At 39.6% G+C, this 24,083-nt stretch overlaps 1 long non-coding RNA gene across 2 annotated transcripts; it reads left to right on the forward strand.

Annotated features, from left to right (window-relative positions):
- The first annotated feature begins 4,739 nt into the window (after nt 1-4,739).
- LOC129146064 (uncharacterized) lies at nt 4,740-23,258 on the forward strand. 2 transcript variants are annotated; one of them, XR_008552435.1, is made up of 4 exons: nt 4,740-4,773; nt 16,831-16,993; nt 19,893-19,960; nt 23,157-23,258. It is a non-coding gene; the product is annotated as an uncharacterized LOC129146064 (long non-coding RNA). The 2 variants fall into 2 exon arrangements; XR_008552434.1 differs by lacking the exon at nt 23,157-23,258 and adding an exon at nt 21,393-21,434.
- The last annotated feature ends 825 nt before the right edge of the window (nt 23,259-24,083 follow it).

Genomic DNA, 24,083 nt, shown 5'->3' on the forward strand with positions numbered 1-24,083 from the left:
TAGAACACAAGAAGGGAACTGGGTTTGGAAATAAGACGCTCAGCCAAATTTGAATATATAATCAGTAGTTTTACAAAAACACCAAAAACTTGACTTGTGCTGGCCAAATACTCCCTGGGAATGTGAGCGGTTTGAAAAACCCTAGTCTAGACAACAATTGTTTACAGAATTCCCAGAAGGGGATATTCACTGTAGAGTGGCATGCTCTGGAAATAGTTTATGGAGGAGGTAGCATTGAAATGGATCTTAAAGACTCATTGAAAAGAAAGGACAGTGATTTAACTTGAGGAAAGAGATAAGGGTAGAAGTAGGCAGTGCTGTAATGAGAGGAGTGTGAGCAGACTGGAAAATTGACAGGGTGGAGGGAGGTGGTCCACAGGACATTGGAAAGTATGAATGTGGCCAGTTCTTGGGGAGTCTTGAACACCTAGCTAAGAAATTTACAATTTTGCAAGTCAGCAGTGGAATACCGAAGACTTTTAAATCCATTAAAAGCACGTGACAATCAAAAGTATGTGTTGGAAAACAAATTCTAAAAGAAGAGAAATGGACTGCAGAGGTTGAGTTGAGCAGAGAGACCAACTGCAGTGGTCCATGGTGATGGCAGTAGAAAGGGAGAAGAAAAATGAGGTTTGCAAGATGTTCAAAAGGAAGAAACCACTGACTGCAGATTTTCATTATGGCTACCCCACCTACTTCCATAAAGCATTTGATCCAACTCAACAGGATTGATGACTAACAGGATATGTATGTGTTTGGAACTGGAGAAGGGGGTGAGCAACTCGGGAAAGAAAGGAGGAAGGTTTTAAACTGAATGAGCTACCCATCGTCATACCATTATTTTATTCTGAGATTCCCTCCAGGTCACTGCTCGCTTCTGGAAAACCCAGATGCTTCCTAAGGAATGAAGGGACTGTTCTTCACCCTCTGTGAGAAGGTCAACCCAACCAATGGGCAGTGTTACTCTTGGTTCTTCAGATGAACCATTGCTCATAAGAATCCGATTGCTCATGGAGAATGGACGATACCTATTGCCTTCCACAAATTGGGACAGACTCTTCATACTAGTCATAACTCAAAAGCAGGTGATAGAAACTATGTTGAAACAGAGATAATTCATTGACTCACCTAGATTTTAAAAGAATGGAATTGTTCACATTGTTGGCTGGACTCAAGGTGTGGATGGATATAAAATTGCCTTGCTCTCTCTCTGCCTCTTTCCCTATGCTGGTGTCTTTCCTGTTGAAGGGTTTCCTTGAAGGGTTTCCTCCATGCAACTGAGCTCCGGCAAGCTCCCACCATCCCTTACTGTATGAAGTATTTAGACAGTATTTTTGAATCCCAGAGAAAGTCTGTGTGGCTGATGTAGATCATATGCCCTTGTTGGCCCGATTACTACAGTTGATCACTACTGGTGCTCTATGATTGGCCAGCTTAAGCCACATGCCTACCCATGGGGCAAGAAGTGTACAGTGACTGACAGCTTTACCAGAATCATCAGATTGAATTGGGGATGAGCAGAAGCCCAAAGAATAGGAAAGGGATACTGGGAAAATGCCTGGGTAAGAAGGGAACTTGGAAGGAAGGGTGGTGGCTGACTAGAACGTGACCTTAGATAGAGCAAGAACAGCCAGTTTAATTATCCAAGGTAAGAACAACTGCCCTGATGGTGGCATTAGAAAATACCAATATTCTCCTTCTGGAATTACTTGATACATGATCTTGATCTCCTGGGTAGTGTGGTGGTTGAACATGTGGACTCTAGAGTCGGATTGCCTGGGTTCCAGTTCTTCAATCATCACTACTGGTTATACATTATGAGGTTCTTTACTTAACCTCTCTGTCCTTCCATTTCCAGATGTCTGTTATTTACTACTGTACAACTAACTACCCCAAAATTCATGGCTTAAAGCAAAAAGCACTGCTTAAGCTGGCTTAAGCACAGTTTCTATGGGTTAGGGATTTAGCAGCAGCTTAGATGGGTGGTTCTGGCTAATAGTCCCTTATGGCGTTATAGTCAAAAAGTTAGCTAGGACTGCAGTTACCTGAAGACATGACTTTGGTTGGGGGATCCACCTCCAAGGTGGCACCCACTATGGCCGTTGGCCAGAGACCTTGGCTCCCAGCCATGTCAGCCTCCCAATAGAGTTGCTTGAGTGGCCGCACACCATTCCCAACTAGTTGCCCATCTAACAAACTGAGCTAAGCTATCAAAGCTTCAGCTTTTTCAGCATAGAGCAGCTAACTGAGCTGATGTCTTCATCCATGTTATGAAGGCTGTTTGATGCACAGATGGTTTGCAGCATGTCAGAGTGAATGACCAGCAATGTCACCTTACCCACACCTCTCACTTTAAAGACAAGAAAACTAAAACCCAGATTGGGTGATCCAACAAAGAAAGGAGGGCGTCATAATGCCTTTAATCATCAAGTCTTAGAAGCCAAACATTGCCACTTCCACCATATCCTGCTATTTATAACTGAGCCACTAAGCCTCGCCCACACTCAAAGAAAAGTGACTTAACCTCCACCTTCTGAAGGGAAGACTATGTTGGAATTTTTGAACATATTTTTAAAACACAACACCATTATCTGTATATTGAGGAGACAGAGAGTTGTTCTGAGAACTAGATGAGTTATTACCACTTTCAAACTTGTATGTGCCACTAATATCTTTGCTTGTTTAAGTTCCTTATAGAAAGACATTAAATCAAATAGTCTTTCAAACTTTTTCCAAGCCATGTAGAAACCCTTGCTACTGATTAAACTTTAATTTTAGCATCAATTTTAAAATAGTTTACTTCACAGAGGGTGCAAAGGGGGAAGGGAACCCTCTAGACTATGAATTATGGGCGCCTTGGTGGTGGGTGTTTGTCATGTGCTAACATACATCTGAAGAGGTGTGAACTATATCTTTAAATCATAACCAACATTACCGCAATAAAAAATAATACAATTAAAACTTTACTTCAATAATAATGGTAATTAAAAGTATACTTACTCAGTGTCTGCAATGTCCTAGGTATTATTCTTACTGAACCAAACAAATAATGCTCTGCCCTCAAGAAGTTTACAGTACAGTGGAGGAGACAGAGAATAAAACAAGAAAACAAATACACATATAATATTATTCCATGTACTGAGTAGTACTATGAAGAAAAATGAAGTCAAGTAATGAGAGAGAGAGGACCTGAGAAGGCACTGGTTTAAGTAAGGGGGTTAAACAAGACCTCATGAAGATTTGAGCAGAAACCTGAACAGAAATCAAATCAGGGTGTGGAGAATGTCGGAGAGAGAAAACAGCAAGGGCAAAGCTGGGCATGTTCAAGGTTCAGTGGTTAAGCTAAAGTGGCTGAAGCTGAATGAGCAAAAGGGAGAACAGACAGGGGTAAGTGTGAGAGGTGACCAAGGACTGGATCTATGTAGGGCTTCATAGGCCAGGGCAAGAACCGGGATGCCACTGCGCCAGTCTTTGGAGGGGTTGGTGGGGTGAAGGGAGGGGGGCTTTGAATAAAGGAATGATATGAGTGAGTACCACGTCTCCTGTGTAGACAATAAAATGAAGGGGATTGCCAAACACCATTATAAAAGTCCAAGTGTAAAATCCTCATGATACAGACTAAAAAAAGAAAGTGTCAACATAATGGAAGTGACTGAGTTGGGGAATACCAGGACTACTGAGGAGGAAAGTAGAAGCCTATGATTTTGGTCTCAGCCTCTAGAAGAATGGAGATGCTATTTGCAGAGATGGAGGAGACTGTGGGAAAGAATATTTAATAGGCAGTATTAGGGATGGGTGAAGGGGAAATAAATATTTCAGTTTTAGGACATGCTTATTTTCAAATGAGTATTGCACGTCTGAGTAGAGATGAAAAGGTACTGAATGCGAGTCAGGAACTAAGGCTGAACACTGAGTGGGAATGATCAGCCTGTTGGTTATAAAGAAAGGAACCATCACTGGTGGACTGCGCTCACATCTGGAATGAAACAGGCCTTAGGAAGGAACCCTAGAGCAGTTTAATATCTAGAGGTTAGGAAGTAGGTGAGGAGACAAGAAGAAGTCTGAGAAGGAGAGACTGAACCAGGAGGGGGTTATGTCCCAAATCCAAGTGAGAGCTAGAGGACTGGTCATTAAAAGTCAGTGGAAGACTGGGTAAGAAAAGGACTGAACATGGGATTTGGCAATATGGAGATCTTTGGTGGTGCTGGCAGGACCAGTTTTAGTGGTCTAGTGAAAGCTAGACCAAAGTGACTTAAAGAGAGCTTGGGCAGAGAAGTACAAATGGTGAGCACAGGTGAATCACTCAAGTTCTTTTGCTATAAAGAGCAGAGAAGCAGGTCAGGAGGTGGAGGGGGTGTGGGACACAGGAAGAGTTTTTAATGAAGAGGATATGACAGCATGTCTGTGCAGTGATAGGATGATGCAATAAAAAGGAGGAGATGCCTATGCAGTAGAGAAAAGAAAGAATTGCTGGAACAGAATCTTTGGAAAGGCCACTCGGGAGGGCCTGGATAAGAGCACAGAGTCTGTTTGCATTGCGTCGAATAGTGTTGTCCTAAATTTCCACACAGAACCCCAATATATGACTTTATTTGCAGATGTAACTAAGTAAGATGAAGTCATAAAGGATTAGGTCGGTTCTAATGCAGTAACTAGGATCCTTATAAGAAGAGACACAGTAGCCTAGGGAGAACAACTGGATGATGGAAACAGGGATTGGAGCAGTGTGTCCACAAGCCAAGGAATGCCAGGAAGTGCCAGCAATCCAGAGAGGTAGGAAGGAAGAATTCTACCCTAGAGCCATTAGAGGGATTGCAGCCTGGCCAACACCTTGGCTCCAGACTTTTAGCCCCCAGAATAGTAAGAGAATACAATCTTGTTTAAAGCTACCCAGTTTGGGGCCTCCCTGGTGGCACAGGTGGTTAAGTGCAGCACTGTGAAGCTGTCCGCCGCCTCTGCAGCACCGGTTAGATCCCAGCCGGCCGGCAAGAATCCCACATGGTGTGGCAGACCTCTCCTGTCTCACCCGCTGCTCCCTTCAGCAGTGTATTTCGTCAGTCTGCCTGTTCTGTTCCCTGCTCTGTCTCTGGTGAATCCTCTCACCCTTCCACGCATCTGGTCTGTACCCCAGATCTTGCATAAATAAATTAAAAAATCTTTTAAAAAAAAAAAACTACCCACTTTGTGATAAGATATTATGTCAGCCACAGGAAGCAAGCACAGTGTTTACTGGCAGAACAAAGAAGGCCAAGTACATGGCCATAAATGAAATCATTCACAGGTTTGGAACTCATATCTATTATTTCTATATTCTCCATGAAATAACAGGATGATCGTGAGGGAAAAAGAAAGGTACCAGAGAGGGAAATGTGATTTGCTTGAACAATACTGGTTTAGTCTGTTGTCAAAAAAAAAACCTTTAATAGCATCTCCTTTCTTTCCCAAGCATATCCAGATTTAGGCCCCACAAAAGTGTTGTTAAATGTTTGGGAAATATTTTAAAATAAACAGGTTGACTCAGAAAGAAGAGAGAATTATTGACAAGGAAAATACAATGGTTGGGGCCTCTTTGGTGGTGCAAGGGGTTAAGCAAAACACTATGAAGCAATGCACTATGAAGCGATCCGCAGCCTCTGTAGCACGAGTTCGATCCCCGGTCGGCCAGGGGAGCAACCCACATGGCGCGGCAGATTTCTCCTGACTCGCCCGCTGCTCCCCTCAGCAGTGTATTTCAGTCAGTCTGCCTGTTCTGTTCCCGGCTCTGTCTCTGGTGAATCCTCTCACCACCCCCCCCATCTCTGGCCTGTACCCCAGCTCTTGTATGCATAAATAAATAAATCTTAAAAAAAAATACAGTAGTGTTGCTGAAAAGTACAGGTGGCCAGATGGCTAATTGTAGTCATGAGTTTATCAGACCAGTCAGGCTAGTGAGAGTGGCTGTGATTTGTCCAAACGCATTCAGTTGTTCAGGGGCTGGGCATTGGGTTTAACCAGGGTGGGATTTACCATGCGAATTCAATGGAAGGAGAAAGGGGTCAGGGAATTGAGTGTATGTGAAGGAAGTGATTATAATGATAGGTTGATGGTTATCAAACCTAAAATGATAACATGGGGTCGGGTAGAGGTGGTACTAACAAGGTATTGGTCAGTGAAATGGACCTAAGGCTCTCCAGTGAGAAGGTCTACAGCAAATGATAAGGACTCTTGAAATGTCAGTAATGGCAGCTACCCTTCATTGGAATTCATGCTTTCAATATATGTATGCATCTTGTTTTCTTTCCCTCTTTCCTGCTTCCCCAATTCACACTGCAAGGACCTGCTGTTGTCCCAGCAGGACAGAGGTAGGATCAACGTTTAGAACTTTAAAGACTTTAAGAAGAGAGGACAAATCTGGCGTGAGGGCTGAGGGGTGGGAAAGACCACAGATAGTGAGCTGGGAGAAGGGCTGAGAAACAGGAGAGCTAAAAGAAAGGGCCTCTCAGAAACCCAAGAGGTATAATCTTTGAAAGGCCTTAATTGAAAGGAAAAGTAAAGAAATGTGGTAAGAGGTGAACTTGGCATTCCCTATAGGGATTGTAGGCAGAGCGCAATTGTTACATACATGTTGTATCATTCTGGTAAAAACCAGTGGCCCCATTTTATGAGACCCATTTTATGGATAAGGAGGAAAATCCATGCCCCAGGTACACTCCGGAAGAAGCAGGTAAATTCTGTTGCCTTAAGTTGCTCCAGACTCCCTTTGGGCTACGTGCTGGGGGAAAAGTTATTTTTTGCAGAGACCATCAAAGAGAGAAAAACCTAAGCCTTGACTTTGAGGCTTGACTAAAGTCCTGTGACACTGACATCTTGAGAGGAGGTGGGTTTGTTATAGAGCAACCCCGATATTAAACGGGTTCCTGGCTGTGGGTCCTCACCCGCGCGCTTTAAAGGGACTTATGAATACTCTACTACAGACACATGCAAAAGTGTTAATAAAAGGTTTATTTACAAGAGAAAAGGAAATAAGGAAAATGTACAACTCAGGGAGAAAATAGGGAAATAAAGTCTTTAATGCGTCCTACCCGATCCGACGACCTGGAAACCCCAAAGTCACTCTCAGAGCTAGACGGACGCCGCGAGCTGGCCGAGGGCCCCAAAATGGAGAGAGCCCCCAAAGCCCACGTGTCTGCCTTTTGTATCCACCTGGCTGCTTAACCCCACCCTCAGGTCCCAGCCACCTTCCCTTTGGTGGTGATGGGATTTGGAGTTCCCAGTGTCTTTGGCTTTGACCTGGGGTGGGGGTGGAGTCCACAAAGCCTGTATGGAATTTGCTTTGGGACTGCCTTTTCCCCCTAACAGTTTGATTGTGGAAAGCAGACATTATCAGTTTTTAGGGGTGTGTGTTGTAAAAAGAAGGAAGTTGGGCTTAAGTTCATGAACCTAATGTTACTTTGTATAGGAAGAGCAAAATATTACAATTTTTTTAAAGATTTATTTATTTATTTATACAAAAATTGGAGTACAGGCCAGATGCGCAGGAGGGTGAGAGGATTCACCAGAGACCGTGCTGAACAGAACAGGCAGACTGACAAAATACACTGCTGAGGGGAGCAGAGGGCGAGACAGGAGAGGTCTGCCATGCCATGTGGGATTCTCACCGGCTGGCCGGGATCGAACCAGCGCTGCAGAGGCTGCAGACAGCTTCACAGTGCGGTGCTCAACTGCCTGTGCCACCAGGGGAGGCCCAATTACAATTTTTTTTTTATTGGCAAATAGTAAATCATCGACATTAAGATTACTGCGAGACACAGGTGCCTAGGAGTGTGGCTTTAAGTGACTAAACTGCTCCCTATCAGGAGTTCTCAACTTTGTAATCTCAGGTCCCATGACACTCAACATGATTGGGAATTCCAAAGAGCTTTGTTTTATGTTAGGATATATTTAGTTGTATTCAGTGTACTCAAAATTAAGTTAAAAAGTAACACACAAGCTCACACTTTATACACCGTCAGAAGGATAAAGTTACCTAGAGCCATGTATATTCTAGAAAAGTCCTCTGTACACTGGTGAGAGAATGAGACTGAAAAAGGCAAAAATATCTTAGGGTTTCATTATTAAGATCATCATTTTGGCCCTATGGATACATGAAGTGGCCTCAGGAGCCCTAAGGTTTCCCAGGCCGCTCTTTAAGACAGGCAGTTCTACAAAATCATGTAAAAAAGACTGTCTTTGTTGTGAGCAAAGTTGCATCTCTGAAGGTTATACGAAGATGTTTATTTTCTAAATAGATTTATGCTGCATTGTTTCTACAATCTGGGAGATGAGTATGCATGTTCTCATTCAAGAAGTTCCTTCAAAGAATCCCAGGCACAGAGACTCAGACACTAAGAGTGTCCTTTATCACAAGCTTCCAGGAGAACCCTAAGGGAACAAAACTAGGGTGCACTGGAGAAGCCCTGCAGAAAATTCTCTGGCTTCTTTTCCTCTTCCTTCATCTCCTCCTTCTTCTTTTCTCCTTTTATTAACCTTTTTTAAAATGAAAAACCCCAAACTTATGCAACAGTAGAAAGAATAAAGCAGTGAGCCTGCATGTACCCATTACCCAGCTATAAAAACCACCAGTTCAAGGCCATTCTTATTTCATCTCTGCCGCCCATTCCTTCACCCCACACACTCGGTTCTCATGAAGCAACTCCCAGCCATCGCATCATTTCATCTGCAAACATGCCAATATAGATCTTGAAAAGACTGAGACTAGTCTCACAACACTGTCATACCCAAATTAACATAATTCCTTAATATCATCAAATATCCAGTTGATATCAATTTTTTCCATTGTCTCAGTGCAATTTCAGGAAGTACCTGTCACTTCCCACAGCTTTTTAAGAATAAATAAAATGCATGTGAAATATTTAATGCTAGCTACTACTAAAGTTTAAAATAAGAAATATAACTCTTCAGAGTTGTTCTGTTCCGTGCAATATTATGATAAAATGTATAAAGAAAAAACTTAGAAATAACAAAAAAAAAAGTTGAAATACAAACACCATGTGAAAAAAGACCCACAACCATTGTGACATTGTTTACAATAGCTAAGCTAAGTGTCATCTATGAATGAATGAATAAAATTCTGCATCTCATCAAAGAAGATATACAGATCATAAATAGACACATGAAAAGATGCTCTATTCACTTATCGCTAGGGAAATGCAAATCAAAACCTCAGTGAGATTTCACCTCATTCCAGTTAGAAAGGGTATTATGAAAAAGTAAAGAAATAAGAAAGTTGGCAAAGATGCGGAGAAAAAGAAGCCTCCTCCACTATTGGTAGATTGTAAAGTGGTGCAGCCATTATGGAAAACACTACAGAGATATCTTAAAAAATAAAAAATAGAATTAACTTATGATCCAGTAATTCTCTTTTGGGATTCACCCAAAGAATATGAAAGTACTATCTCAAAAAGATATATGTACCCCTGTGTTCATTGCAGCACTCTTCACAAAAGCCAAGATATGGAAACAACCCATATGCCCAATGATGGAGAATATGTAGTCACAATGAAAGAAGATGTAGTACATAGTCACAATGGAATACTACTCAGTTATAAAAAAGATGAAATCTTGCCATTTTCAACAACATGGATGGACCTTGAGGAGTTTATGCTAAGTGAAGTAAGTCAGAAGGAGAAATAAATACTGTATGATTTCAATCATTTGTGGAATATAAAGGAAACAAAAACAAACCTTTAGACTCCGACAACAGAATGGTGGTTTCCAGAAGGGAAGAAGTGAGCAGGGAATGAGTAGAAGAGGCCAAATGGTTAGTGGTAGAAGGTCACTGGATATTTGGTGCCATGAGAAAAATGTAATCTTGGAACCTACACTGCATTGTAAACTGATGTCAATTTAAAAAAAGAAAGAAAAATTCACCATTTGAGATAACATGAGTGGACCTTGAGGGCATTGTGCTAATGTCAAACAGAGAAAGACAAATATTTTAAGATCTCACTTTTGTGTGGAATCTAAAATTAAAACCAGAAAGACAAGCTCATAAACACAGAAAACATATTGGTGGTTACCAGAGGTAGGGGTTGAGGGGTAGGAGATATGGGTAAAAGGATCAAAGGCTAGCAAATAAGTAAGTCCTGGAAATGTAATATACAGCATGATGAGTATAGGTAATAATGCTGTGCTGTATATTGGAAAGTTGCTAAGTGAGTAAATCTTAAATGTTCTCATTATTAAAAAAAAAATTGTATCTACACATGGTGATAGATGTTAGAGTTATCCCAGTGATCATTTTGCAGTTAAATGCAAAATCTGTTTGGTTTTACAGCTAACATGTAACAATGTAAAGTGACCGCTATCGCCATCTGTTGGTGGCAGAGATTTGACGCCTTTGATGTGACCACATCTGAAAGATCTTGTAAACTGAAATTTCAAAATTGTTTTAAACTTACAGTTTCTGAAGTATTTTTAAAGTTACAGGAAATCTTAGATTCTTTTTCCATTAATTTTAAAATCTTAGTTAAGTGGAAAACTTTGTTGGAAATTATAAGTAGATAAAATTGACTTGAGAAGGAGTAGGAAAGTAAAAGGGATATGTAAGAAGTAAGAAAAAATTTTCCACAGAACAGTATTATAGATGAGTAGAATTAAGAAAAGTATCCATTCCTGTACTCTTGAAATTATTCCAAAATGAAAGGGGAGAAATCTCTCATCAAATTTATAAAATCAATATATCTCTGCTACCACGAGAAAACTGGCAAAAGTATCCCCCAAACGGAAATTTGAAGATAAATTGCAATTTTAAATATGGATACTAAAGTCATTTTAAAATGATAGCAAATTAAATACAGCCATATATTCAAACAACATCACTGAGCCGAGCCAGCATTATTTCCAGATGTGCAAGGATAGTTCAATATTATGAATTCATAATTCTGGTTCACCACAGCAACAGATCCAAGAATAACAACCTTGTGAAGGTTCTGAAGTATGAAAAGAAAATCCTTTGATAAAATTAAAATACACATCTGATTAAACAGTTCTACTACACTAGAAATAGAAGTCTAGTTCATAAACATCAATAAGATTTACTTTCCTAAAATTAGGAATAAGAAAATGACACCTGAAATAACCACTATCATTCAACATTGTCTTCAAATGTTTGGTCAGTGCACTGTTAGAAAAAGAAATATATAAATTATAACAGAATATTTAACAATTTGGCTTCAAAGGCAAAAGAGAATCAACTAAAAACTATTAAATAAACAAATCAGTTCAGAGTTCTTATCTCATTAAAAAAAAAAATGAAACAAGTCAATATCATAGGGGGGAGTTATTTCACCAAAGTATCAAAACTATAAAATGTCTTCAAATAAATTTTAAATTTGAGACATGCATTTTAAAATGTTCAAAACCATAGGAAAAAGATTTGGATGAACAAATCAGTATACTATGTTCATGGATGAAAAGAAAGAAAATTAGAATAAATCAGTTCTCTAAACTAATTCACACATACAATGCTAAATTCCAACCAACATCTAAGTAGTAATTCTTTTAAAACATGAATACGGACTTTCAAAATGTCAACTAGAATAATAAGCATAGCGAATACTCAAGACTTTTTCTCTTGAGGATAACTGACATATAAGATTATATTCATTTCAGGGATACAACATAATCATTTGATATACATATACATGTATATGTAACATATCGTGAAATTTTATCTACATTAAATCTAGTTAACATCCATCACCACATAGTTGTAAACACAAAAGAGAATCAACTAAAAACTATTAAATAAGCAAATCAGTTCAGAGTGCTTATCTCATTAAAAAAAATATGAAACAAGTCAATATCATAGGGGGGAGTTATTTCACCAAAGTATCAATGAACATCCAGATGAAAACCCCTTGACTTGATATAGAAGTAGCGTACACCTGATTTAGCTTTAATGTGAATGTCATAATCGTGGGTCCAGTTAGTTCAAGTATCTATTATGAGCAAGACCTGTGGTTAATATAATTTACTATTTTATTAAGTTGACAAGGTATATTTTGAGAACTAATACCTCTAAGGTCTGTAATAAGAAATATATCATTTAATGTCCATCATAAGCACCATCACAGCAGTGAATATATAGAGGGTGGCTTATCTGACTGTCCTTTCAAAGGAATGTGTGAATTCCCTAAACCAGAACCACCAAGAGAAATGGAGACATACATTCTGCTCTGATCTGGTCAGATCATGGTCTTTGAGGCTCCATGTATCCCAAGCTGGAGTCTGTTTTATTATCCAGGCTGAGTGATTCTGTTTTCTTATCACCTTATTCTCTTTAATGGTGGAGAAAAAGGGGGCCTATGTTTCTGCCTTTACCCAAAGGGCATCAATGGTTAAGATCCAGATGAACAGCCATCACCTCCAACCATGCCAAGACTGGAATGGCACTAGCCATGAGGAATCTTATCTAGCCAGTTCACACTTTGTAGCTCAGGGATCTGAAAATATACTTATTTCCGGGTTGACAAAGCATTCCAAAGGCTTCCGAGATTACCCACCCAAGAGAACAACATCTGTCACTTGAATTCTTCTAAGTATGACATAAACACTTGAAAGTAAACACTGAAAGACTAAATGAATGAGCTTATAATACCCAACAGCTTCTACAAGGAAAGGTAAGTCAAATCAATAGACCATTATTGACAATCTATCACAGTTTAACCTGTAGGAAGTATCAGCAGAGATACAGTTCAAGAGGAATTTGAGATGATAATCTCTAAACAGGCAAAATGTCTAGGCAACAAGATAACATGTTTATCCAAATATTTAAAGTGAAATGTTCCAGAAATGGGAAGCTTACCATTTTCAAGTGAAAGCTTAAAAAAAAAAAAAAATGGAAATCTTTCCAAAGAAGCTAAAACATTTCCCTCCCTTAGGCAGAATATATAGAATGTAGATTAACCTTTTCTATATGTCTCCGGATGATTATGAATGTCAACTATCACACTGTGCTGTGATATAGGGCCCCCCTTGGGGTTTTTCAAGTATACAGGGGCCTGTAGCTACTCTAAAAGACACTGCGTTTTTACAATACTCAATTCATATTTTGGCTTCTTACATACAGTTTGTACTGTTTTTTTGTTTTGGGTTTTGTTTTGGTTTTTTGTTTTCTTTTTTTTTTTTTTTTTGTCTTCCCTTATGTTGCCATTGCTATCTTGCGTGGCGCTGTACCCAAAGTAAAAGTTATAAGCTATGAGCATGATCTGAGTTTCTCTGCTTAGATTCTATCTGCTTATAGAGTATATTTTTTGCATCTAATTTTCTGCACAATTGCCACTAATTGTTTTCTTTTTTTTTTTCTGGATTCTCAGCTATGTGGAAGAAAGGTAGGTTTGGCTGATCAGTGACATTTGGTCAAATAAGATGTTACTGAATAAAATTAAATGCATAATGAAGGCATGCAAGAAAGAAAGGAGACTTTGGGAAATGACACAGGAAATGTCAAATTTAAACCAAGCCAGAAGAAAGGAGTGGGGGAGAGGTAGTGATATTTACTGTACCTCACTATTGCTGTGTACAAGGATGTGTGTATATTGCTTTACATTTAGGACTCACAATTAGGATTGCATTTGTTTGCAGCAGAAAAGAGGAATTTGTTCAATGTATATAACAAAAGCGCTAGGAGTATGTTGTTCTATGTAATTACCACCTATGAGGTAGGTGCAGCCATTAGGCATTTTGTAGATAAGGTAAAATGAGCATTAGAGAAGGTAAAGATCATAGCTAGCAAAGTTCAATGCTGGGATTCAAGCCCAGATCCAGCCAAGTCCAGAGCCTAAGCTCTTGATGGTCAAAAATAAGCTTAGCATGTTCAAATAACAGGAAAGACAGTGGGGTTGGAGCAATGCAAGGAGCAGTAGGAATAAAAAGGTGACTAGACCAACCTCTGCTTAGGTAAGACCTATGCACATGGAAAGAGACAAGTAATTCTGAGTGTTGGGAAACCAACAGAGATGCTGAGGAGCATGAGGTCTGAGGAAAAAAACCATAAAATTGTTCGTCATCAAGAGTAGTCTCACTTATTCATTCATTGTCCATGTATTAAATGACTATTGAGAAAACTCTTATGTTCAGGGCACAGTTGTAGAGAAAGGATACAAAGGTGGAAGTGTTAGATTAGATCCTGGTCTTCACTGAGTTTATGTTCTAGCAGAACGACAATGACAATAACCAAGTAGCAATTAAAGAAGACGATTAGATAGCATTAAGCACTATTTAAAACAAACGACCACAGAATGGCAGTAACCTGAGAAGCAGCACTGGGAAGCCAGAAAAGTTCTCTCCAAGGAGGTAATATAGAGGATGTGGTGAGCAAAAACTCAAGAGAAGTTTGTGACAGCTAGAGAACTGTCATAATTCACAAACATTATGATTTCTACAGCTGCATTTAAACAGCCTAGGTAGGACTGTTGACACTTACACCTCCTATGACTGCTCATTTAGCACTCTTGATTAATGGAAGATGATGAAGATTGGGCGAGAAAATGACTGCAGCAAACAAATGCCTTAGCATCTCCAGTGCCTCTTCACCTTTGGCAAGCAGCCTCTTCACCAGCTTCTTGTGCTGTGTGTGGCAGCTGTGCATGCCCAGAACAGCAGGGAGACACAGCAGACCAGATCTTTGCAATGCAGCAAAACCAAGAGATCTTTGGGGGACACACTGTGGAAGACGATGGAGAAGTCACCCATCTTGCACAGCAAGTGATGTCATCAGAAAACCTGGGCTCTGGTCCCCGCAACCCCAGGCTCTCCCAGCCCAGAGCAGTCTAATCCCATCTCTCCGCCTCTCTTTCCTACTGTAATCAGGTTGGGCAGAAAAGATAGACTCCAGCTCCTTAGAAATTTTCATTTGTCACCAAAAGACCCTAAGAAAACCTTAAAGTGTCTAGATAGTGCCCAGGGACACTCAGGAGAAGGCAGGACCCACAGCACAACAGAGATGTCACCATTGTTTGCCAATTTTCTTTTTTTTTTTTTTTAAGATTTATTTATTTATTTATTTATTTATTTATTTTAATTTATACAAGCACTGGGTACAGTCAGCAGCGCGGGAAGGTGAGAGAATTCACCAGAGCCAGAGTGAGGAGCAGAACAGGCAGAAGGACCGAAGTACACTGCTGAGGGGAGCAGCGGGCACCATGTGGGACCCTCCTCCGGTGGCCAGGGAGCAGCCGGGGATCGAACCGGCACTGCAGGGGCTGCGGGCAGCTTCGCAACCCAGCGCTCAACCACTGTGCCACCGGGGAGGCCTATGTTTGGCAATTTTCTTACTGAGTAGCTTCTATAAAACCTGTGTCCCCCTCTAATGTCTAGCTGGCTGAGGGCATACTTTCTTTTATTATTCAAATAACATGGCTGAGACCCTCAGCTCAGCACTCCAAGAGGTCCTAGTATCTGAGCCGTGGGAATGGAGAGGAGAAGCAAATGGGTAAGCCTTGCTTAGCTATTGGTCACCTTTTTTTCTTGCCTCTTTGGAATACCACTCACCTCCTTCTTCTCCCCCGAAACCAGTAACACCATCCAAGGCTGCTACGCGTGGTTAACTCTGAATGTTTTAGGGATAACAAAAATGGTTTCTTCAAAACCACACAAACACAGCACTAAATTTAAAAATGCATCATTTTTGCAGGGTTCCCCATAATTCCTCCTCCACAGGGAATTCTCCTCTGTACAATCTTCCTTCAGGTGCTGCCTACTGCCATATTACTGGGGGCTTCTTCCAAAACACTGGATTCCTTCTTCCCTCTCCCTTGGGCTGTCCACCAACACTCAAAATTCTTCCTTTCTTCATTGAAACAGTTGCGCTCCCTCACTCACCTTCATAAATTTAGGTTCTGCCTGCAAGTTGGCACAAAAGCAAGACAGAGGCTCATCTTTGTCAATCACACATTCTCATCAAAGCATTTTATTCCACCAAAGAGCCATTTACCTCTGATGTCCAGATTGTTCTTCCCCTAAAAGGCAGAACTTGGCTTTTTCTTTTTTAACTAGTCAATTTTTTTCCTTTCTGCCATACTGCCTCTTGATCCTATCAAGATCTATCAAGACAAGCACTGTTAATGAATTCACTTTCCTCCACAGAACACTGACATGATGCTTTAAAGGAAAAAAGGGGTGGGGGGAAACACCCAGAAATCACAGAATTAGTGAAACTGTGTGATGTGGCATATGGTGATGTTCTAGGCTCAGTTCTGTGGTTCATTAATGGCTGCCACGCATCTTCATAGCCTCATACAAATTTTTTGAGACCTCTGGGCTCGTCACCACCCATCACTGCCTCCCTGGAGCACTGCTCATCTGCCATCATTGATGTGTGTGCTCCAGGCCTTTACCTAGAATTCAGGCAAATCCACTTCCATGCCACACAAGTTAAAGGAACCGGAGTCACTGCAGCCTTGCTCTTGGCTTCTCTCACATTGCTCTTGCTTTTGATAATCATTTCCAATTTTTTAAAATCTACCTGTGTTCTGGCATTTTGGTTTTGCATGTAACTCTACCCTCCATGTTCATTCCTCTTCACCATGGACAGATGTTTGCTTCCTGGTTTTTATTCTGCTCAGTTGCTTGACCTCTGCACTATTGACATTGGTTCTGGGTAATGTTTTGTTACGAGAAGCTGTCCTGTGCACTCTAGGATATTTAGCAGCATCCCTGGCCTCTACCCCCTAGATGTCAGTAGCACCTGTCTCCACCCAAGCACTCACTCAACATTGCCAAGTGTCCCCTACTTGACAACTGCTGATTCACTGAACCTTATTTTCACTTGTCATTTGGTTCTACTAGATTCTGAGTACTCTGTAAAACCACCTCACCATAGATAACATCAGGTGTTCACCCTACCATCAGATGCGGTGGTGGCAGCATCTTAAGATCCCTGTGATGGACTTGGGTAAAGACTGCTTGACCATGAAGCATTCCATCAAGATTCCCTGGAGAGGATTCTTAAGTAAGTCAAAATACAAGTTTGCTTTCTCAGTCTGGTCAAAGCCAAATCATTAATTGAACACTAATTTATCCAAATTTTAGCTTGCTATAAAGCCCCAATAATTGAATGAATTTTATCACCTTGCACTCTTATTTGGGAGCTTGCACCAAGTCCAATCACTGGAGACCAGTAGTAACAAGAGGACACAAATGAAGAGAGGCAGAATTAAGAGAATCGACGCTGTCCACCCTCTATCCTGAACAGCTTTACAGGTTATAAAACCCCACAAACTTCCCTAAAGACTTGGTTCTAAGAGAACGATCCAAGTCCAGGTTTATTGGGGTGGGATAACCCATTACAGTGCCATTGCTCCTGAATCTTGACCACATCAATAAATTCATCCCATTCTGTATTTTAAAAAAAAAAAACTAAGGCTAGAAAGGAAAATGGGGAGAGTAAGGTTGTCCAATGGAATATTAGGAGACATCCATGGGGGAGGGGGAAAGGAAAACAATGTCCTCCTGAGCATGACCTGTTTCTCCAGTGACCTGGAGCACTCCTTGCAATTCATTCATTAAATCCTGGTCAAGGACTATTTTGGCTAAGACCTATCACAGTGACTACAGACCCAAGGGTGAATTAATCTTGATAAATCAGAACACCGTGATAAATGTCAGGTTCCAGAATCGGTCATATCTGTATTCTAATCCTGGCTCTGCCAGTTATCTTTTTGTGCAAGTCTCTTACCTATCCCAAGACTCCGTTTATACTTACGTAAAATGTTGTGAAACTTAAATGAGAATGATATAATGTACTTCACATAGGCCGTGGCACATAGTGAGTGATCTATTAATGTTGGAGATGATGATAGTAATACTATCATCACTGGTCTCACACTTCTCAGGAAACTCAAAACAAAGTATATGGGGGAAGATCAGGAAAATAGAGTCAAAGAGCTGGGAACTGGGATAGAAATCTCATGGGGTACAGTCGTGGCCCACAAAAGAGAATGGTTCTTCATACCATAGAAAGGAAGGAAGGACAGGGTGCTAGGGCAGGCACCTGGGAGATGGCATCCTCTTCTCAGAATTGTTGCCCCTTGAGCAAGTTCTCCACTTGCCATTGGAAGAGGGTCCACAAACCTTTGTGGGTTCTTCTCTGACAGGAAAGTTAATGAAGTCTCAAGTCAGCTGTGTTAATGGAAACATGTCAAAGCCACAATGAGAAGATCAAGAGAAACCATCAGAAGAGAAGAGGTCGGCCCTACCAAGCCTTAAAAAAAGGCTTCACTGCTACACTACGATCCTTGTTCCCAGTCAGCATCAGTTTTAAGGCAACCACATTTACAAACACAACCCAGCAGTGAGAACACAAGGCAAAGAAGACAAGATACAGCTGTGTTTCCAACAACTAATATGTTGCATTTACATAGCTGCGACTCTTTCAGATGCTACAAGATTCTCGAAAGGAGGAAGTCTTTAGGAATTAAAAGGGATTGCTTGGGGAAACCTATATATAATTGGTGTTATAAGGCTTTCTTCCTTTCACATATTAGAAATATGCAAAGTTGTAGTGGCTGTTTCTTCTGGAAATTTTGAAGCATATTTCATTCTCGAGATGGAGAATTTGTAAGAGAACAGCGTTTTATTTAGAAACTGAAACTCAGGTCATCACATTTACTCAAAACCAGGATGAGAAAATGACACCCAAATCACCACTAAAGCTTTCAGAACAAGGGGAAAGGTCAACAGGGAGATTGCTCAGCTATTTCTAGAGCATGGATGCTGCCTTGGGAAGAACTATTTTGTTCTTTCTTTAAAAACTGTATCTGCTTTGAAGATTTTCCTGTTTTGAAATCCTATCCGTTCTAAAACTCAAGATATTTCCTTCATATTATTTTTCTAAGAAGGTTCTTTATTGATATTTCTTTCAAAAAGCATTCAGAGTCCTGGGATAAAAAGTTACCCTAAACTGTTGTTTTGGTACGTGCTTTGCTATTTGCATTTTTATTCCAAGTCCTTGAATATGAACTCTCACACCTCATTCTGATTGCTGGGGTACACACTTCAGCTATCAATGGAAATGCAAAAGGCTGCATATATTTTGGAAGGTCTTAATTATTTCTTGTGTGATTATTGGCTATTATTTGAGAATAAGTATAATTTGAGGCTTGTTTTTGCTTTTCCCTGCTTCTTTACCTATGCATTGAACTCAAAATGAGCACAATCTTAATTTCAACTAGTTTTAAGAGTTCCATAGTCATGCATAGCCTCCGTAATGGGCTGCACAATTCTACAAAATCAATATTTTCTGTACAATCATGTTGAACAATTGTTCCCAATGAAATTTCCTGATGTGGCCATTCTTTTGAATGTATGTATCCTTCATAGTCACTCTGCCATCAGGACTTCTTTCCCCCATTTATTCTATTTTAAATGCTATTTTCTTTAAACTTAACTTAAAGGTATATGTTATTATTCTCACTTTACAAACAACAAAACGGAAATACAAGAGGTAAATAACTTGTCTGAGGTTGTACAGTGAAGAATTACCTAAGACTTAAAAGCTAGCATCTTTTCCTCTAACACAGAGTTAAGCAAATGTTTTCTCTGAAGGGCCAGAGAGTAAAAACAGTCATGCCTAGGTAACTTAAAGGAATAGGTCTAAGAACTGTGCCTGGGTCAGGGGTATGATGTGATAACATACATCTGAAGAGATGAATCATATATGGTGTATACCTGTATAACCTCAATTAAAAAATAATTCAATTATAAATAAATAAAGTTTGAAACAAAGAAATGAGTCCTTAGGCAACTTCATGCATGGTTGAACAAATGTCACAGAGTGTAACTACACAAACTTGGTTCTAAGGATCAGCATTGTCCGTCCATGTTGACTGAAATATCCTTATTCCTTTCAGTGTCTGTGGGTCATTCATTCTGTCAAGACTACTCGGCGCTGAATGTGATGTGACAGAAGTCCTAGATGGTATGTAAAATGATGGGCAAGGTTGTATTCTAATAAAACTTTATTTACAAAATCAGGCAGCAGAGTGGATTCCACCCCTGAGCCCTAGTTTGCTGACCCTTGATCCACTGCCTATTGCTATGTTACTTAAGTCTAACATTTCTCAGGAACTTTCAGGAAAGAATGAGTGTGGATTTGCCTTATGCAGAAATTCTCAGAATAAAAATGAAAGAGAAATAAAGAATCCTACCAAAACCCATTTTAAAAAATATCCTTTTACCTCATTCTTGAGGGATGAGGAGTCTTCTTACACCCAGACCCCAGCAGAAGGTGCTATGTTCTTCTGATCTCACTATATGGTCTGCATATTGAGGGCTCTGTGCCCATTTTCTTACCCCATCCAAAAGGAACACATCCACAATTTGAGCATTCTGGTCCTTCAATTATCCAGGGTGAGGGTCTATATAAAAAAGACTATATCTAAGGGTCTATATCTAAGATTCCCTTACAGAACCAGAAAGTGAGGAATAGAAAGTGGTTTTCTGAGAGTTAAATTGTAAATCAACACATGGGATGGAGGAAAGAGCTATAAATTCATCTAAATACCCAAGATGGCTTGTAGACCCTAACACTAGAATATAATCTGACTTTTGTTTTGCACATATATATATTCACACACATATTTGTAATATGTGTATATATGGACTACATATACACATGCAGTGATATCTCCCTGCTCCTTTTGCCTCTCTTATATACATACATACATACATAAGCACACACATACATGTCTATCTCTATATATACACATCTACATATAAATATAGAGACAGAGACAGAGAAAGGGTATACCTACCTCTCAAAAGAAAGATTGCTCAGCAATAGCAAGAGAGAAGAGAGTGACAGGGCAATATTGGAACTTCTCATCTAAATGTCATCTAAGGCACAGGCTGCCCTTTCAATCATCACAAAAACTTCATTCATCTGGCAGGTACATCCCTGCTGTGGGGCTGCACACAGCAGGCCCTGGCAATAAACCTCCAATCATACAACCAACTGCACTTTATTCTCATTCCAAGCTACCTTATGATTATGATTTGCTTTCCCATGAAGGTTTTCTGCACACAAAGAATGCATAAATCCAGCTTTGGCAGCAGTCCCATCTCCCAAACGTTGCTTCTTCTTATAAACCAATAAACTGGGATCTACTGTACACGTGGGTCTCTGAGATCCCTGTCCATGATCCTGGTCAAGGGAGACCTAGCTTCTTCATCTGCAAAGATGAAGAAGGGACCCATGGGGTAGAAAATTTACCAAGGTCAATCAAGGACCTTTGGTGTCCTCTTGGTATTTCTAGGGGACATCTCTCTGGGTTTAGCACACTTTCTTTGGCCAGAGAGCAACTTTACAGTAAAAGAAAGGCAAAACAAAAAACAAATCACTTTCTTTTCAGGTCATTTTTCTCTTCTCTGTTCCCCGAAGATGCCAGCATTATTGTTAGAGCACTGCAATAAAAACTGGTCCATCTGCCCCTGGTGGAAGATATCACTTGCTTACAATCTTTCCTCCTTTCTTGAAGAAGTTCTAGTTCCCATCCTTGGCATTAAGGAGCTCATTTATTCTTATGGTATGAGTGTCCGCTCCTTGAAGGACTTTCTTACTCAGGCAAGTCCTGGCTTATCTGAGATATGCAGTGAGGACAAATGTGGACATCATGAAAAATCAGGAAAGTGAGAGGCTAGATTGCATGGGAAAGACAAAAGGGATTTTGTGCCCACCTTCTGTGAGCTAGGGTTTCACAATCAGCTTTTAACAGCCATTGGCCTCACAGGTTTTTTTTTATTTTCAAAAACACAAATCCCCACTTACAAAGGCCTTTAACTTTGCCAAGACTGTTTGGATGTCAATATATAGGAATAATAGCTAAAGATGCTGCGCACAAACCCACCCACAAACTCAGATATGGGAGAGAATATCAACCTTTAGAAAAGGTTGGAGACAAAACTCATTTTTCCCCAACACTGGAAATAGGTTGATATATGCATTTAAGAAGTCGACAGAAAATAAAAATTGATGTAGATTTTGATGGCATACAGATCAAGACTGAAAATCAGAAGTTAAAATTAGAAGACACTGTGTCAAGTTAAATATTGGACACAGAATGGATTTTGTATGTGTGAGGTTCTGTACACAGTAATGAATGCATGAGGTTATTTAGGATGCAATGTTGCAATGATTAAAGGGAATTACTGAATCAGAATTAAACATCTCAGTTTACAAAAAAATCATGCCCTGGTGAGAAAAACAGTTGAGCCTGTGTACCTAATAAAGAAAATAAATGCAAATGATTGGCGGGGAGAAATGTGGTGCATATTTGAAAAGAAATTTTACAACTGACATAGTAAAAACTTTCGGTTGGGTAAAAAGGATATATTAAGCCTATAGACTTGAGAACACCATTGTATTGTGCCATTTAGTCTATTTCCAACTTTATGCTCACAACTCTACAAGTTTGAAGTCATCTACATTGACCTCTCTTGCTTAGTTGTGCTGTGTTAAGATGTGCTGTGTGAAAATGATGCAGTTACTTGTCTGACAATTCAGAAGGTTGGCAGCCATCACTATTTTCCTGCTCCTTACCACACCGAAATGGTGGAGTCCACCTGGAAATGCTACTGTAAGAAATCGAGAGGGATCATAAAGTGTTGTGAAGTTCAGGGCAAAGGAGTAAAGTTCTAAATAAGGTTCAAAGATTTCCCTGCAAAATAGTTTTACAGTAAAAGATCATCCAGCCACAGTGGCCGTGATTTGATTTTTAATGGAATAATGTGGTATTTTCTGATTTAGATAGCTTAGCTTTAAAATAAGCACAATGATTTTTTAAAGACATCTCAGAATATTATGTGACCTATGGCATAGTAAAAAAAATAAATTAGTTTTAAAGGCATATGTATTCCAGGAGAGTTTTATCTAGCATAAATGCATCATGCAAACTAATTGAAGAATGTGTTAAACATAAGTCATCATTCTGCACCCATGAAAACAGCTGGATTGACTTGAAAATGGAAAAAATAATATATGTCTAAATATTTAATAGTATGTTTTACTTATCAATTCTCATACAGACAGAGAATTTGCTTTGCACTCACTTCCTTTAAAAATTACACACACATAAAAATGATAAATTCCTTTTTTAAAAGGAGTTTTTATTTCCCAGGAAATCCTTGTTGATCTTAAGAGAGGGCTATGGCAGGGTTCCTTATCAACTGGATTTCATGTAACAGCAGCAGAGAAACTGAAGAATGGAGCCGTGTCGCAGCATTGATGAAAAGATTCGTCATCAGCTTCTCCTTGCTCTACTTTTCTTTTTCAGGTTTCTCTTTCAGCCTCTCCATCTGAGCCATTTCCTGCTCGGTAATAAATGACATTTGTCCCATGAAATTTATGAGTTTTTCACGGTATAAAATAGTGTCAGATAGAGGCATTCTTCACCCATCCATTACCGCTCTCACCATCACAGATCTAGCTGAATAGAGCTCCCATCACCACAGACCATTCACTTCTGGAAATTATTCTTCAATTATTATAACAAATGATTTTTTTTAATTAGACCATGGTTTTTATTTTTAAAAATAAAGATATAACAACTATATTATAATCCCATATGCTCATGTTTAGATTCCTGGATCTAGAATCTTGTACTTAACTTCAAGAAATAATAGTTGACAAAATTTCCACCTTTTAGGCTCAGTAGGATATAAGAGATAATTTTTCTATAAAATAAGAACAATTTTACATAAACCAATAACCAATATAAAAACTAATAAAAAAGTTTTATGCAAAACAGTAAAGACTTAATGCTACCAAATGTGATTAAATGATAGAGTAAATTTGAGAAACAGTAAAAATTTTTAATTAATTACTAAAGCATATTGAATGAAAATTAAGATACTGGAGGAGTTGCAGATAAACTGCATAATGAAGATTCAACTAATGAGTGAAAGTTTCTGCAGAAAAAAGGCAAGTCAATCAAAGAAATAAAAGCATGGTAAGAGGAAATTTATACAAACTAAGCACTTCTAACTTTTAAGAATAGACAGCCAACTGCCTTTCAGACAAAACTGACAAGTACACTTCTTACCAA

The sequence above is a fragment of the Talpa occidentalis genome, unplaced genomic scaffold (genome assembly GCF_014898055.3).
Source record: "Talpa occidentalis isolate TD23 unplaced genomic scaffold, MPIMG_talOcc4v2.1 talOcc4.17, whole genome shotgun sequence".
Classification (NCBI taxonomy): domain Eukaryota; kingdom Metazoa; phylum Chordata; class Mammalia; order Eulipotyphla; family Talpidae; genus Talpa; species Talpa occidentalis.